The following is an 18,126-nucleotide window of genomic DNA, read 5'->3' on the forward strand; positions in this document are numbered from 1 at the left end:
TACCAGCTACGAGCCAGGCTAAGCTAAAGTAGGCTAGCACAACACCAGAGGCTTCCCAACTACGGTTCGAAGCCGCGAAAGCTGGAAAGGTAACATACGCTACTCTTATAACAAACCCTTAAATCGGAGTAAATTATGTTATATCAGACAGACTTCTCTTGTAGATTAGTCATGGAAAATGAGAACCGTGTGAGTTTTCCTTTTGTATCAAGCAGCAAAAAAGTTGTAGCATGACGTGTTTGAGTTAATTTGCCTTACTTGACATCGCACGTCCTGCGATGTGACTATTGCGCATGCGCACATCGCGATGACAATGCTGAAACGATATATCATGCAGCCCTAATCCAGTCTGTTTCCTCAACATTGCGGTTGTTCCAGTTCTGCGGCCTTCGGCCCAAATGTTGCTGTTAAAAGTATCAAGTTCCTGCGATGGAAAAAGAGAATATGACGCCGCTGTCAGTGGCGGTTTATTAAGATCTTATGGATAAACTGACGCCTCTGGTTACTGGTGTTACTGGTGTCAAATAAACTGAAAATACAGGCGATGGTAGCCGCCATATTGGTCTGAAGTAAACTTTACTATGGTTACAGACATTATTTCCAGCCATCGTGAGATCGGAGGAGTGGAGTGACTCCTGTTACCCATACAGACACAGTAGTTATTTTACTTAAGTCTGCTCCAGTATGTAGGCTACCAGACATGCGCAGTCACTCTCATTCAAAAATTATGTTGTCACTACCAAATTCTGGTAGTGTGAACATTTAGTGACATTCAGTTATAAAAGCAGCCGGCCAGACAGAGGTGAGTAGATGGCTAAATAGCCGGCAGCCGGCGCTAGCAAGTTGTGCAACTCTACAGACTCTACAGGCATATATTGGGCATATATTAAAAGATTGATCTCGGGATTTTATGAATCGATATCAGATCATTCAAATGAAGATCGATTTGAATCGGAAAATCGATTTTTTAAACCCAGCCCTATTAATGAATACCGGTGATATCGCCTTTCGCCACTAAAAGGTGGTCTAAGCGCTATGAAAGTCAGAGTCACAAAAACAAAAGTGAAACTTCAAATTCTACTATTTGCTCCAAACTCGCATGTGTTAGTAACGGTATTTGTAAACAGTAACACTTTTTAATCAGAGATTTAGAATGCTGCTCAACACAGAGTTAACGAGAGTGCAGTGCAGATTCTGGCATATTGCCCTTGTTTACCATTGGATTCTACTGGACCCACTACTGTCAATGTAGGTAAGGACAATTAATTAATCCCATTCATCCTAATCTGTCATATTAGTGATTAGATATTAGTGACTGGTATGTTGCCAGTATGTCCATTTATCATTTAGTAGCCTAACTTGAACATGGAAGCTCTGAATATATGCTTTTATTTTTTGGATCACAAAATAACGGTATTCCCAGTTTATGCCCATCGCGACAACCCTAGTATACAGTGTGCGTTTTGGGTCTTTTAACAATCATACACCATAGCCCAGGCAACCCAGAGATTGATCAGACAACTTACAAATCCCAGTGAAGAAATTGGTTGAAATTGCCTTTCCCATCCATCTTCAGTTTGGGAATTTAAAATGATGGACTACGTTAGACAAGGCAGCAATATGTTTCTGCTGTTTTTGATGTATTTCTGAAAAGCAATGGGAGCCAATGACTCCTGGGAAGTAAGGCAAACCTGCAGTAGAACAGACAGTAGTAGTTTCTGAATGTGGTAAATACATTGGTGGGTTTAGACTCTTCATAGACATTAATGGCGATAGGAAAAAACAATGACACTGGTATTATCCTTTAAATCCCAAAAGGTAACAAGATAACACAACTATGGAGAAATCATATTTCAGTTTCCTGTGGCTTTAAACTGATCTCTAACATACAGTTAGGCTTGTATGTTAAAAAGGGAAAGAAAATCTCAGGCAGTAAAGTAAGAAGCAGCAACAAATAGATGACTGTGGCTTTATGCCCTTCATCCCAGTGACATCTGCCACTGAATATTAAAGTCTATCTAGTGGGTGAAGAGCTGAGCTGAAATGCAAACAACTCAATAGCAAGAGGTTGTTACCCAGTTCTTTTCCACTGAAACTCAACAGACAAACAAATATGCTAGTGCTCAAAACCACCATTTTTTCAGATCAGGTTTACCAAGGCCTTTTGAATTAGTGTTTAGTTTCATTTTTAGCTGTGGCATCGGGGTCTATCAGTTTATTGCCAAAGGTGGGCCAACACAACCCTCTCCAGAGTGTGCTCCTCACTCCTCTGATATGTGGGAAGCAAGGGAAACGAGTGTCCATGACAACTCACAAGTGTGCACTGTACATGTTTCCAACCTGTGGAGGAACACACTTGCAAACCCCAGTTCTGGCTAATGTGACAACACTATTCTCTTATCTTTTGGAGGACTTATGAATGTGTAGCCTAAGTTTTGATATTTTTTTTTAACACTTCTGCAAAGACGTGGAATTTCGCCTTCTCTGCACTAGATTAACATAACTTGGCAAACAATATCGTGTATATGGAGCTACAAATTAACAAGATATACAGTATACGTACAAGAGAAGATGGGTCACAACTAACTTCTTGAAATTCAATGACAATACTAAATATTGTAAGTAGCCTATTTCACAAAGCATAGGTAGCCAACATTATATTTTACAAGAAATGTGACTACTGTATTCATTTCTGCCAAGTAACATTTGCAAGGTACTGTATCTGTGGGAACACTGACGAACTCAGCTAGTTAGCAGTGCTGAAAATACACTGATAAAACAAAAATAAATTAAGAGAAGACACTTCCACAGTCCGTTAGTTGCCAAGTTACCATCAGATTAGATTGGTTCAGTTCAGCAACCAAATGGGACAGGACCAGACTACAACACATCATCTGGTCAGCAGAGAAGATAATCGGCTGCAACCTGCCGATCCCTACCACCTTGGCCACTACATCTTCCAAGCTCTCCCTTCAGCAAAGCGATTTTGGACAATAAAACCACACTGGACAATGGCACCAAAATGACACCAAATAGCACCAAATACACAACAGCACTCTACTGCTTGTATCCAGTATCTACACATTCTGTCATAGGAGGCCTAGTCAGTTCTTAACTCTGTTGAGTATTTAAGAACTTGACTACTTCCTACACTAGGGCTGACGGTTATTTGTCACACAAAAAACATTGCAATAAACGAACAGTGACCATATTGTAGGCTATCAATAAACTGACAAAAACATCAGTGATGTATACAGGAGAAGGTAGCCTAATATGAATATCAGCTACAAATGCGTAACCATGAGGCGTCATGTCAATCACTTTCACATTGGTGGATTTTTTTAAAAAGCGTAGTAGTCCTAGTGTGTGTCATAGTAGCGTAGCTGATCATGAAAATTGTACAAACTACGCAAAAAGCGTAGTGGTTGGAATCTCTGTCTAACTAGCCAAATACTCTGTAACATCAAAGACCCATGTTAACATCACACACTGCACTTCTATTTCACCATCTTTTGCATAAGTATAAATGCTATGGATCTCTGCCCAAACAATAACAGACTGCTTATCAATGGAAATAAGCAACACCTGTACTTCTCAATCTCACGTAGAAGACATCTTATATGGAAAACATATTATTAGTCAATACTTAGTATGTCAAAATTCATGTAACACTTCACCTGTGAATTGGAGTAAATCTGCTCCGCAAAACTGCATAACTGTAACTCCATATGCTTCAAACATTTCCAATAGCAACCACGTCATTCCCATCTTTTGTCCTCATGTAGTGAACCCTGGTGTATTGCTGCCATGCAGCTATATTTGTATCTGGTTTGTTTAGGTTCACACTGCCCAAGTTTTGGTAACCTGTAATACCACAAGATCAAAGATTTTGGCAGCCATGGAGCGGGAGAGTCAAAACTAAGAGTGCTCCGATCAGGATTTTTGGGGCCGATCACCGATCGCTGGAAGCAGTATCGGCCGATACCGATCACGGGGTCTATTTGAAGCCTTCTATTCATCGTGTAGCATTATTTATTTATTTAACTATTCTTAACAACATTGTATATTAAGTATTAAAATTAACAGATGAGAAAGTATCATGAATTGACAACTGTTTATTGGCAGGCAACATGTGCAACATATTCCACTCTCTCTCTTAGAGACACAACTTAAACCATAGCAGCCTATGCTTGGTTATTGGGAGCAGCTTAGAGCTTAACAAATATAGCTTTCCTGTGGAATAAAATAAATAAAATTTTATAAAATAAAAATTAGAATAAAAGCTAAATGCGCACAACACACCAAGTTAGAACAATAAATTATATATAGGCCTACTGAGGCAACAAAAATCAATTCCAATAGACGGAAAACACAGGGCCTTTATCAATTTACTCCAACTTTAGAGACTATAAAAACTGAAACATAACAAAATATTTTTCAATATTAATCTGGATTGAGGGAGCATTCAGAGTCAGAGCTAAAAAGTAAATATTAACATTTTCAGTCCACTCAGTGGATACTGACTAGTACCTACAGTAGCCTATATAAAGCTAATCTGCTAGTCTCGGAAACCCAGCTGTATTCCGAATAGGGCTGAAACGATTCCTCGAGAAACTCGAGTAACTCGATTACTAAAAATCATCGATGCAAATTCTTTGCATCGAAGCTTCGTTTAATCCATATAACTATATACACACTCAGTGTTTCGCACGGATGATTATTACTGTTGCACAACGCGCTGGAGAAAGAGAGAGAAAATAGCGAGGGGCGAAGAGAAGAGACAGGCCAGAGAAAACGACAGAAAGTGTCCAAAGTTTCGGATCCAGTGTTGCCAACTTGGCGACTTTGTCGCTAGACTTAGCGACTTTTCAGACCCCCCTGGCGACTTTATTTCTCAAAAGCGACAAGCGACAAATCTGCCGACTTTTTCTGACCATGGGAAGCAATGTTAATGTGTTGAATCCCAAAGCATTTGGCAATAAATTGGTTCGGCTGATGCCGGTTTTCTCTACTTGCTTGTCTAATCCAGAGAGGTCTGACGATCACAGCGCTTCCCACACACAGTGTAGCTCCCTCCCTCCGCTGAGAACAGGGACTGTAGGATAGGGTCCACTTGTAATTGCTACCGGCGTACGCCGAAACTGGCCCGGGTGGGCGGAGTCAGCACTTAATATTAAAACGGGATGAGATGAAGGCTAGTAAAGAATGCACGTTAATTATGGCTATATGTAATGGCTAGTTAAGAACGTAAATCAATATGGTGGCTAGTTATGATGTCCCTAAGTTAGCTAAGTTTTGCTCAAGAAAATAACCACAGAAAATAAAATGCTGCGGTCAATTTGTGAAAGCCTGAGCTTCATTCATGTTATTATTATGATAGTCAGACACACATACACACACACACACACACGCACACACACACACACACACACCTACTCCCCTCACAGTGATGCATAAAATACCCCAGAAAGCAAAATATCAGGTGGTGTAAGTAGCAATTGGAGCCTAAAATGCACCAGTCCAATACAGCAGGTATATTGTAGGGCAACCCTTCAACATAGTAAATAAATGTACATTAGCCAGTCTTATGAACTTGTATGATATTTAGGCCTAGTAATAAATATCAATAATAATAATTATTTCACCTCGTTTTCAGTAAATCACAGTGTCGTATGGACAGCTTCGTGCGGACAGCTTTTCTCTTTTGTATATTTACTATTGCTCTTTAATAAAGCAAAAGTATTTCTTGTCCGATTACTCGATTAATCGATGGAATAATCGGTAGAATACTCGATTACTAAAATAATCGATAGCTGCAGCCCTAATTCCGAATAACGTTAATAACCCTTAGTTCTTCTTTTTAGGAATTCAGCCGGTCGTCTTCTTGGCATGGAAAAAAAAATATCCCTCACGCCCGCGTGTGCAATGGGAGGCGAACAGACGGGTCCAGCGAGAGAGAGAGTGAGCGAGCGAGACAGAGCGAGAGAGAGAGTGAGCGAGACAGAGAGCGAGAGAGAGCGCGACACACACAGAGAGAGAGAGAGAGAGAGAGAGAGAGAGACAGACCGCACAAAGAGACTACTTCTGTTTGGATCTCTTCCCAACTCGTCTCTCCCTAACATTTTTGCAAATGTATTGTCTTTTTCAGACACCTGGTAGAACTGCCAGACTGGTGAAGCCATTTTAGCGGCGCGTAGAGAAATTGTCTCGTGTGTTTTGCGTCATCTGATCGGCGCTTCTGATCGGCCTTTATAGAGACCACCGATCAAACTATTTAGAACGAATATCGGCCGATAACAATCGGTGGCCGATCAATCGGAGCACCCTTAGTCAAAACAAATCCAAACGCAGTTCCTGTAACTTTAACTATGAACTTGTGCTCTTTGCCATAAGTTACCATGTCTGGTCTTCATAACAGGTAAGAACACAAAGGAAGAGCTGAATATGAGTATCATGGTTTGCCCTCATTTTGTTTGCCATGCATGAGTAACTTCTGGCTATCTGTCACTGTTCTCACTCATGTTCTCAATTCTAATGAACCGCACTACAGTCAGCTTGGAAGAGGACCAAGACCCGCTTTTTCAGGCAGTCTCGCTGCCATTATTTGGTGCGCATTGAACCAGTCCAAACATGTTTGGTGGCGTGCCCTTAGTCTATTGGCAGGCCTACATTATCCAAACAGCAAATGTAAAGACATTTTGGCCTGATCATCACAGACGTTAATTACAGAAATCAACTACAGCTTACTGGTTACTTCATGTCTGTGCATGGCCTAGCCTATATCGACATCAAGACATTTATTGTCCACAAGGCTCCAAGCAGCACCATCAGAGCATAGAGGGAGAATACCCCTGCCCCACGGCAAAAAGCAGTCTAACTGGGGCATCCAGTCTAGGTTGGGGTTGAGCGACTGGACGAATGCATCAGGGATACCGGTATATTTTGTTGGCCTGCAAGTAAGCTGATGCAAAACTGACTTTTCAAATAGCAATGCAAACTAATTTAATTGCCCTTGTGTATTTCATAGAAATGGTAGACAGAACATGACATTTGGTGTCATTTGTACATCTTTCACTCTCTCCCCTATAGGCTAACTAGATTGTATAGATTTAAGTCTGCCTACTAGATTTCTTCTTGCAATCAGTGTCAAGGAGGTAGTATAACTAAAATGGAACCCTTTGCATTATATTGAATCATATTGAATCGTATCGCATCAAAGGGCTGAATTGAATCTTATCTAATTGTTGGCTGCTTAAAAGGTAGGCTATACATCAGAACGTTGAGCATGTATCAAGATGCACACTGAATCATCTCAGAGGGAGGGATATATGCCCTATTACTCAGCGACTACAATCTTGACTAACACATTGGGGGAAATGCTAAAACTGAAACACATACACACAGCTTCAAAAATAAGTTGGTGTGTGTTTTTGTTTTTTTCTTGACTGGGAGGGCTTAAACTATAAAATAAAATAAAAGCTATGTCTCAACTGAAATCATCGTGCCACATTCACAAACACACACACACACACAGTGTGTGTGTGTGTGTGTGTGTGTGTTTGTGAATGTGTGCCCAAACACACACATTGGGGATCAGCGATCTAGGCCTAAGGTGACTCTGGGCTAGTCAGGACCAACAGTCAGTCAGAATACCCTGTAGTGTGAACAAGTTCGACACTTCGGATGACTCTAGACCAGTAAGGGCTCGACAAGATTTTTTCCAACATGTTTGATTTGGTCAGTTCAGTCTGCTCAGACTCCTGTAGTGTGAAACAGTCCAAGACTCGCCAAGACTGACAGCTGACACTGATCCTGGCAACAGCCAATGGAAGTTTAGCTCAAGCGGGACAGAAAAAGACAATGAACCAGAAGAGAAGTCACATTTACCATTTCAACAACAACAACAAATACATGGCAGGAAAAACGGCTGAATATTTGGTAGGGCATTTATTCTCATACTCAAAACAGAACTCAAAAACTCAAACTTCACTTTGTTGTAGAGAAGATCTTTGGTAGAGGTCTTCAAATAGAAATGCCATTGTTTGCTCCTAATTAAATATTTAGAGGCTATTTCCCACAGTATAACTAAGACCAATGAAGAGGAACACCCACCATGTTATCCAGACAGGGGTTGGCTCTGAATGACACTACAGCTGTAATGTGTTAGGTCACCTGAATAGACCAAAGTAAGAATCAAAGACTATCCATTGGGATCAATGAGTTTCTGTTGTGATAAAATGCATGTTGATGATTATACTGATGTTAGATGTCTTACGATTCAATTAATTTCAGAGTTAACTACAGGCAAGAAGGCACGTTAACATTGCCAAATTAGTATTATAATTTCTGTCTTATAAAGCAGAAACCATTTTCAGGTGTAAATGCACATATAAAACGATTCCATAGGTTTACCTGCGCACATTTCACCGATTTCATCGTTAAAGTCAATTTTGTGTGTGTGGAAGTCCCATGGTGATTACAGATTCTTAAGGATAGCCGGGCAGCTATCCAGGCACTGCTGAAACGTTAACATTAGCTTTAGCAGGGAAAATCAATGGCAACCTTTCGGCTAGTAACGCTGAAAACAACATACCAGCCTACCGAGGTGGCAAACGGATCACATCCCTACCGTGATGTGTTGTCTATCCACTTTTGCAGCAAGCTAACAGTTATTTAGCCAGTAACCCATAGCCAACTCCCCCGTTATTACACTCGTAACTTATGCAACAGTGCTTGTTTAAAGTGAGAGGTTTATGTTAGTTTAATGAAAATGGGCTACAACGAAATAGCTGGAAAAGAAATACTTACCGTTGAAGGCATAACAATAGGTCCAAAACTAGCGACCGGCTAGTAAACAATTAGGTTAGTCATGTCCTTGCCACCAGTCAGATTTGTTTTGCTCGATGTGCCAGGCTGGCTAACCGCATACCAGACCGCCGACTCCGACCCCCGACGACTCCGACCCCAACTCACTCTCGTTAACTAAACTGCTTATTTTCGTCATCTGCACATGTTAATGATAATACATGTTAGCTAATCGTGGGGGGTGATTCTCAAACTTCAGTTGTTTTCCTCTAGTTTACTCTCGATCTGTCACGCACACTGCGTCCTGACATCATGACGCACGAACGTACAGCGTATCATAGCGCATCCTTGGGCCTATGAGAGAGACGCGGGGATGTAAACTCTTTCACATTTAAAGTGAACTGGTTGAAGAAATATATCGTATCACCTGATTCAATGTGGTATTTCATTCCAAACTATGTGTTGGAAAAACTAGGGAAGCTGAATTTCTTACTGACTTGTAACTTCTTGACCTGGCATGCCTATAACGTAGATTTCCTAACTTGTTTGATAGTTCAGGTAATATCCACTTATACAAAAGCTTCATGATAAAACACACTTTTCCTGTCGTTTACAGACTACTAATGCCAAGCCATATAACGGCTGGTGAGATATTAAAATTGGATTATAAATTAGTTGTGGGAGGGATTGATATAAATGATTCCAGGTGCGCCAGTGAGCAAATTAGAGATGTTTCATAGTAATTCCAAGAGGAAAATGTAATTAGAATACAAAAAAACATAAACAAAATGTAAATTGGAGAAAAGCATGGCTGTTAACTTGTAGATCCTATACCAAATAAGACAAGAGAAGTGCACTTCGAAATCTTGCATCACTTTTTTACCTCATAAACATTTTCATTTCAAAGTTTACAGAGACTGAGATAAAATGCTTTTTCTGTGAGATGGAAGTAGACTCTTTATGTCACTTATTCTGGGGTTGTAATATTACTGCAAAATTCTGGGATGATCTAACCATATACTATACAATTAGATCTTGAATACAAAGAATGCCGTTTATCTCTATAAGACAAAAACAACACCTTAGTCAATTCTAAGTGAAACCCAGATTTCAAGCCTTGTCATGAATTTGCCTCTTTGCTAGAATTACTAAAGCTACTTAACAATAGAAGTGAATACACTGAGTTGTTGCAAAGATGTATTTCATGTGGTGTCATCTCTTTTTTATTTATTTTATTTTGCTATAATAATAAATTATTATTATTATTATTAGTAGTAGTAGTAGTAGTAGTAGTAGTAGTGGTAGTAGTAGTAGTAGTAGTATTGTTATTATTGGTTGTTGCTTTACTTTTGTGTATGGGAATGTTCACAGATTGTTGACTTAACGTTGAACTTTGTGTTCAAACATTGACAATGCCTGGTAGTTGTGCAATGTCTTTGTGCAAGAAAGGGAGAGAGAGAGAGAGAGAGAGAAAGAAGGACAAAAATTTGAACAATTGTGCCACTGAAAATGGGTTAAAATAAACTTTTATAAAATAATACATACACTACCTGATCGAATGTACTATGTTTTTCATTATCTTAAAGCCATTTTGATCTAAAGGGTTATTCTTAAATGCTTAAAATTTGTTTTTAGAGAAAAATAAATTGTGAAGTTGATGCCTATATGAATTTCTTTCCTAAGCCTTTGCCTTTCCATCAGCGCACAGTGGCTACTTTAAAGAATCTAAAATATAAGATAGTTTTCATTTGTTTAACACTTTTTGGTCACTACATAATTCCATTTGTGTTATTTCATAGTTTTGATGTCTTTAGCTGCTATTATTATTCTAAAACGTGAAAAATTGTAAAAATAAAGAAAAATGCATGTGTCCAAACTTTTGACTGATAGTGTACACCAACACTTCGTTGGATGTCCTATCTTCCGGCTGGCTTGACACCAGTCTATGACCAGCCCAAGTAAATATGACTATGTATAGTGCAATGTTTCGTATGTGTATGTGCAATTATTTCATGTGTGCACTGTAAACAGCAAAGTTTTAAAAGTCTGAATAAAGCCCCACACACCTCTCATACATGCCTAACCCATAAATTTCTACTCTTAGTATTTAGGACTGTGCCACTGTCAAGTGCAAATACTGACCACCTGTTTAGATTATAACATATAGATCTGTAAACTGCCAGAATAACTTGCTCATGGAGTTTTTTTGTTTTTTTTTTGGTTTTTTTTTACTATGTGTGATCTGCCACTAGATGCCCCTTCTGACCAAATTTGAAAACAAGATGAATTTGATGAGGGACATAGCAAAATAGGTGATAATTCGCTTTGAGACAAAAATTAATGTGACAGACATAATTATTATTTTTTTGTTTATTTAATATCAGGTAAAGTTGAATATCCCATAACAAAACGCTATGATAAAGCTGCTAAAAAAAATCTAAATTCTTTGTGTACTCCCATGTTTGATCACCCAACTCATTAAAATGCCAAACTCTAACCACAATACATACTGCCCAACAAAAAAATCAACATTTGGCATGGTAAGCAATAAACAGTAGATATACTACTAAACAACAATTCTAATAAACAATTATACTAAAATTTAATAATCATCTCAACAAAAATTTTACAAAACAAAAATTCCAAACTTTACACACATACAAGAAAGATGTTGCACAATTTTTTTATCCACATCCTGATTTGTATCCTCAAGTCAACATCTTGGCATGCTGTGCACACATGTTGGTTGTCAATTAAAATGTTGCCCCAGTTGACATACTGTCATATTGACATATTGCACATAATGGCACATTGGCATAATGACATTCACAATGACATAATGGTATAGTGGCATTGGCATAATGCCGTATTGCACATGAACACATAGGAAAGACTGCATGTTGAATTATCCAAAACATTACAAGTGCAAGAGCTCTGTATATTCTCTCTGCCTCCAGACCAAGCAATCAATGTTGTTTAGACTCACCAGGCATTCTGAGGAGTGAATGTTAGACTACTGAAAGTCACAAAAAATACTTCCTAAACTATTTAACTGAATTTAACGGTTTGAGTGCATAAAACAATAGCTATTACGATAATATGTAGAGCTGGACTGTCACAAACAGGCCGGATTCAAACCCAGTACTTTGCATTTACATGGTATGCGCCTTAGACGGCTGAGCCACCAGAACACATTGGGCCCCTTAATAAAAGTGGAGCAACATGTGAGCGCATCCTTAAGGATGTAAGTGCATCCTTTCATGGCAGCAGTGTATCCATCTGCAAATGATTTTTTTCAGCAAGATAATGCCCCATGCCACAAGGCTAAGATTGTCCAGGAATGGTTCCACAAACAAACCTCAAGTGTACTTGTCATGGTCTGCCCCTGTCTGCCATGATCTGCCCCTTTCAGCTCTAGCCCTTGTGTCTGCCCTCTTAGCCCTAGCCCTTGTGTCTGCCATGGTCTGCCCCTGTCTGCCCCTGTGTCCTGGTCACTACTCCTTTCACTCCCCAGTCCTGCCATCCTCCTGCCAGCCACTAGATGCCCTTGGTCTTTCCTCCCTTCTCTGCTCCTTCCCTCCACACCTGCCTGTAATCAGCTCATCACCGGTCTGCTCGTCTGCTCACCTGCTTCCTATCAGCCCACAGTATATTATCCCCAGTTTGCCATCCACTCTCCGCCGGATCATACACTTGGTTTTTCCAAGGACTCGGCTACCGTTCAGCCTGCCAGCCAGACTCCAGCCTTCCTGCCTCGCCTGCTTCCCTCGTCGGATCGGTTCGGCTCCCCGCTCTTTGGAGCCCGCTCTGCCTGGCTTACCTCTGCTCTTTCCCTGTCCTGCCTTGGCCCAGCTGCGTGCCAATCCTCAGCTCCAGGGTTCCGACTGCCTGCCCAGGCCCTCGCTCCAGCTTCCAGCTACCAGCTACCAGTCCAGTATTAAACTGTCTTTTGAACTGTGCTCCAGCCCCTTGTCTCTGTGTCTGCACTTGGGTCCTCACCACACCTGACCGTAACAGTACTGTGTATCTGTATTGACATGTAGTCGAATGAGGAAGCGAAGGGTTTGGTAACACTCTACTTTCCAGGTCCACTATTTCCTAATAATTTCCTAGAAAGGAGTTCATAGCCTATGTAACTGTTAATTTCTTTGGAAGTTTCCTGGAAAGAACATGACTTTATGTACTAAGGGTTCAATTGGTGGAGTTGATATGTATTTCCAAGGGAAAACGTAGATAGAAAGTAGTTGGAAAATAAAGAGTACTATGTTTCAGTGAAGCTGTGTGTATGAGGATGACAGGTCACCTGTTTGCAGCTGTGCTCAATCTTTGTAGCCATCAACTCAAAAGTTAAGGGAACAAACTTTTGGTAGGCCAACTTGCCAACTCTTTATTCACTGGCGGTTTCTGGCATAGGTGACATAGGCAATTGCTTGGGGGGCACAGAGCCCCTGGGCGCATGGCCGCTGCCTGCATGTGCCCGTGCCCACACACACACACTCACTCAGTCCCTCTCAATTTTGCACTCATGTCGGGGATGCACACAGGCCAGCGCGGGCACTCCTTCACCCACTGTGAAGGGGCGCCAGGAAATTATCTTGCCTAGGGCGCCAAAAGCGCCAGAACTGCCACTGTGCACTATACATTGTGCTTGAGGCACCTTTTGACTACACCAAGGTGAGTGTCAACAATTTTTAAAATTATTTTTAGCTTTAGGCTTTTGTATTTGGTCCTACAGTTTTCAGTAACGCCTGTATAACATTGCAGGGAAGGTTTTTGCAAAGTAATAACCTGTATAATGGGATAGCAATTTCTATTATATGCCAGCTTTGAGGCAGTGGTGGCACCTCAAGCTTGAAAACTCCGATCCAAAGGAATAAGTACACAAAGGTACTTTCAAGCACAATTTTTTATTCAGTTATGTTGAATGTTGTAATCTTCCTACAGCTCAAGCAGGAATGGTGAATGCTTTATTTCAATTTTTATGTTTTGATTTTTATGAACTGAAGCTTTAGTTAAAATACTTTTTAAATGTTAATGTTACTGTTAATATGTAAATGTTAATATTTAAATGTTAAAACAAATCCATTGTGTGACCATGCAAAGACCATTTGTCAAGTTGTTATTCATAAGGAGCCTGGACAACATGAAGGTACAGCGATGAGGCACTAGCCACCAGCTTGACAGTGAAATCTTTTTGCAACAAAAACGCTCATAACACTATAAGGACTGTACCGATGATCATATAATCGGATCTTGCCTTGCTGCTATTGCTGCCGGTTCGTCGATCTTTCTGAATTCCTCGTCTGTGTATTCAGTTCAAATAAATAAGGCTGGGCAAAGAATTGTTGTTCCTCCTCTATATCAAAGTCGTCGGACAATTTCTTCTTTGTTTGAAAGGCTTGTAAGTAAGTGATTAGTGTTATAAGTCACTTTGGGCAGAACTCTCTCAGTTTGTGTGCCAGACCTATGCCTCAGGAGCAGGGTGGAAAATTAACTTTTTTATGCACTAGCCACCATGGGCGTAGGAAGCAGTTGGCCATTGGGGGGGGACAGATTTGACTAGGGGGGTCAGGGGGCATGCTCCCCCGGGAGGAAAATAAAAAAACAGCTCTGCAATACTCATTTCTAGTAACTTTTAAAAAGGCTATCTGAAATAAAGAAAGAATGACTCAGGTGCTAAACAAGTGACAGATCCGATGGTGACGGTGTTGGTTACAGCAGGCTTTCAGCCAATCTATCTAGCCCTGTTTGTCATTAATAATAATAATAATACAATAACAATAATAATAATTTCCATCTTGGTATTACTGTGTTTTATGTAGTTGTATTTTCCTTCCAACTAACTGCACTGATATTATCTGGTTTCTAGTCATTTATTTTTTGCGGTGCACTGGTCCTTTTTAAGAGCTAAGTGTGTTTTTTCTCCAAGCCTTGCTACAACACTGACTGGCTTTAGCTTGAAAAGATGTTAATTATAAAGTACATACAAAAAGCCAGCACAGTACCTGTTCTATTACAGTAGAATAATGAGCCATGCAAAGAAACATTTCAGACAAGATGCAAGCTATCCAATATGGTGAAGAATAAAGTTAGCTAACATTACCTCACCCAGTTCAGTAGCCACAGTAGCCTACGTATTTAAACTGATGGTCACCAAACACTAGCTTTACTGAGTACCTAACATATTCATAGTCATGCTGGTAACTGCCAGCGTAGACAGCTGGCAGCAGGCTAACCTCAGCCTTTTTTTGCTGAGGCGGTAGGAGGACTATCTGCTGCTACTTGTGCTTCCAGGACGGAGTTAGTTTCAAGCCCTACTGAAGCTAGCTACCGAACCATGTTAACAAGACTGCAGTCAGTTTAGCTGCAAAACAACTAGGCCTAACCTACCTTGCCATTTTCAAAATCAGCACAGACAAAAATATAGTGCTGTAATAATATCAGAGAAAGATTGCATACTTACAAGCATACAGGAGACTGAGGCAAATAGACAGAGGCCAATATTGTCTTTACATAACTGACGGACAGAGCTATCTGTGCTTTTTGGAGGCAGTGGCAACAAAGCATGTTGACTTTTTGTTGTTGGCAGTCATGATATAAGAAAACTAACTTTTTACATACATTTATTCCTCCTTGGCGCAATAACATACCTTTCATTTGTGTTTGCACATCCTCTATTTTCTTTTCTCTCTCTATCAGCACCTGTATTGGACCAGTAGTGTTGATTGGACATCTTGCCGTTTGATTTCCATTAATTTCTTCATGATTGACAGTTTAACGGCCCTGTGCTCCACTGACTGCTCTGAAGAGGCATCACTCTGCTCACGACATAAATATATTTATTTTTTCTACACAATTAATATCATTCCATTGTTGTTTTGCCCACAAAGTCCTGCATCAGAATGTAAGCCATTACATTCTGACAGCCCCGACGGTCAGTCAAAGGGAAGGGATGGAGGCCGGGTCCGTCGAAATGAAGAAGAATCCTGAACACCAAGTGCCCAGTCTGTAAGTGCTGATCCTCTTTGTCTTGCTCATTGGAATATAAATGGATGGACAGCACTGAACAGTGAGCTTAGAACATTGATGCTACAATCATTGAACCCAAACGTTATATCGTTAAATGAGACACATCTGACGGGGTCAAATATCATTAATATGACTGGATATACTTGGTATGGGCACAATTGACCCAAACACGTAAGAGCCCCTTCAGGCTCCACGAGGAGTGGGACTATTGATAAGGGACTGTGTGCAGGTGGACTATAAGGTGGATGTTGTTGACAAAGAAGTGGATGGGATATTGGGGATGAGATTTGAGCACAGTCTCAGATTATTGTTTCCTTATTTTTTCATGTTACTTACCGCCATAGGGCTCAACATGGGGCCGTGATGACCATACTTTTTTTAGCCACCTCTTGGCTCAACTGTACACCTACTCTGAATGCGATGCAGTTTACATATGTGGTGATTTGAATTGTCGAATAGCTGACCTTGAGGATTATATTGTTGATGTGGACGATGTAACACAAAGAGATTGTATAGACACAGTATTAAACAAGCATGGGCAGACTCTTCTAGAATTTCTTAAGGATGGCAAGTGCTGTATACTTAATGGAAGGGTATGCCCAGAAAATAATAATTTTACGTCATTTACAGCCAGGGGGAGAGCTGTGGTGGACTATATTATTTTACCGCATGACGGTGTGAAGAATTGTGTTGAGTTCAGTGTAATCACACCCTCTGATTTGGTCGAACGTTTAGGGAAGAAAGGCATGAGTTTGATTGGAGATAAATGTAGACTACCAGACTGCTCTATGCTTGTTTTGAAATTTGAAGTAGGCCTAATGGACGAATGTCAAAAGAATGATACACTTAAGCTTAAAAACAATATTAGTGTTGTTAATAAAAGGAAGATGCTGAGACAAGTTCCAGACAATTTTTTATCACCTGATAGCTGTTGTGTTACCTTGATGAAGCTTGATAATAAGCTTCATAAAGGCTTGACATCTCAGAATGATATTGATGTTTGGTATGATCTCAATTCAATTCAATTCAAAAACATTATTGTCCCACTAGGGGAAACTGGTTTGCAGCCAGGGGTTAGGGAATTACACAAGTAAAAACAAATTACAATAACAAAACACAACACAGCATTCATGATCAAACATTAGGAACAGCAATAACACAATAAATACACAAACTCCTGTCAAAGAGGAAATACAACGAGTATGCAAAGGCTATACAGCCATGAGTATACAACGGCTATTTATTATTAAGCCTGTCAATAGCCACAGAAACAAAGGAGACCTTATGTCTCTTAGTCCTTCTAGCAGGTACCCTGAAACGGCAGCCTGAGGGCAGGAGCTCAAGCTCCTTCTGCAGGGGATGGTCAGGACAAACCAGAATGGAATTGGCCATCCTGGGGACCTGCTTATTATAAATCTCCATGAGCTGGGCCTGACTCATTCTAGAGATTTTACTTGCCACTTTAACGAGGCTACCAAGTCTGTACTTGTTGGACAGGTTACGATTTCCATACCAGGCTACAATACAGAAAGTTAAAACAGATTCAATAAAACTTCTATAAAAGAGAGTCATCATTTCAGAGCAAACATTAAAAGAGTTCATTTTTCTCAGAAAAAAAAGACGCTGTTGCACTTTTTTTGAGATGGCATCCACATGGGCTTCAAAGCACAGTTTGTTGTCAAGAACCATACCCAGGTATTATTGTCAACCAGCTCAATATCATCACCTTTGATAACTGTTGGTTTGGGGCGGGGTGATGACTTCCTAAAATCAACAATCATGTCCTTAGTCTTGGACACATTTAAATGGAGAAAAGACTCATTGCACCATGACACAAAGTCATCAACCACTGGCCCATGATCCTGGTCCTCCCCTTCAAGGAGGCTTACGATAACAGAATCATCAGCAAATTTTATGATGTGTCTGTTGTCATAGTTGCTGCGGCAATCATTTGTGTACAAGTTGTAAAGCAGGGGGGGAAAGACAACAACCTTGTGGGGAACCAGTGGATGAGGTGAGCCGTTTGGAGAGAGTGCCATTTACTCAGCCCTAGCCCTTGTGTCCTGTCATTGTCTGCCCCTGCCTGCTTCCTTTCACTCCCCAGCCCTGCCTTCCTCCTGCCAACCACCAGATGTCCTCGGACTTCCCCTCATCACCTGTTCCCCCCCTCCTGCTCCCACACACCTGTATTCCATCACCTATTAGTCCAGTTACCTTGTTCCCTCTTCTCCTGCCTGCCTCTGCCTATCACCTCCCGGACAGCTGTCCCTCATTTGTAATCTGTCTGTGTGT

General features: G+C 40.5%; 1 protein-coding gene across 1 annotated transcript in view; it reads right to left on the reverse strand.

The window, feature by feature from the left end:
- pparda (peroxisome proliferator-activated receptor delta a) overlaps window positions 1-9,072 on the reverse strand; it is a 55,770-nt gene extending 46,698 nt beyond the window's left edge. The window contains exon 1 of the mRNA XM_071902305.2: window positions 8,809-9,072. The gene's annotated coding sequence lies outside the window, so the exon portion shown is untranslated. The remainder of the gene's footprint in view (window positions 1-8,808) is intronic.
- Window positions 9,073-18,126: the final 9,054 nt, after the last annotated feature.

Source organism: Centroberyx gerrardi, chromosome 5, assembly GCF_048128805.1.
Source record: "Centroberyx gerrardi isolate f3 chromosome 5, fCenGer3.hap1.cur.20231027, whole genome shotgun sequence".
NCBI classification, from domain to species: domain Eukaryota; kingdom Metazoa; phylum Chordata; class Actinopteri; order Beryciformes; family Berycidae; genus Centroberyx; species Centroberyx gerrardi.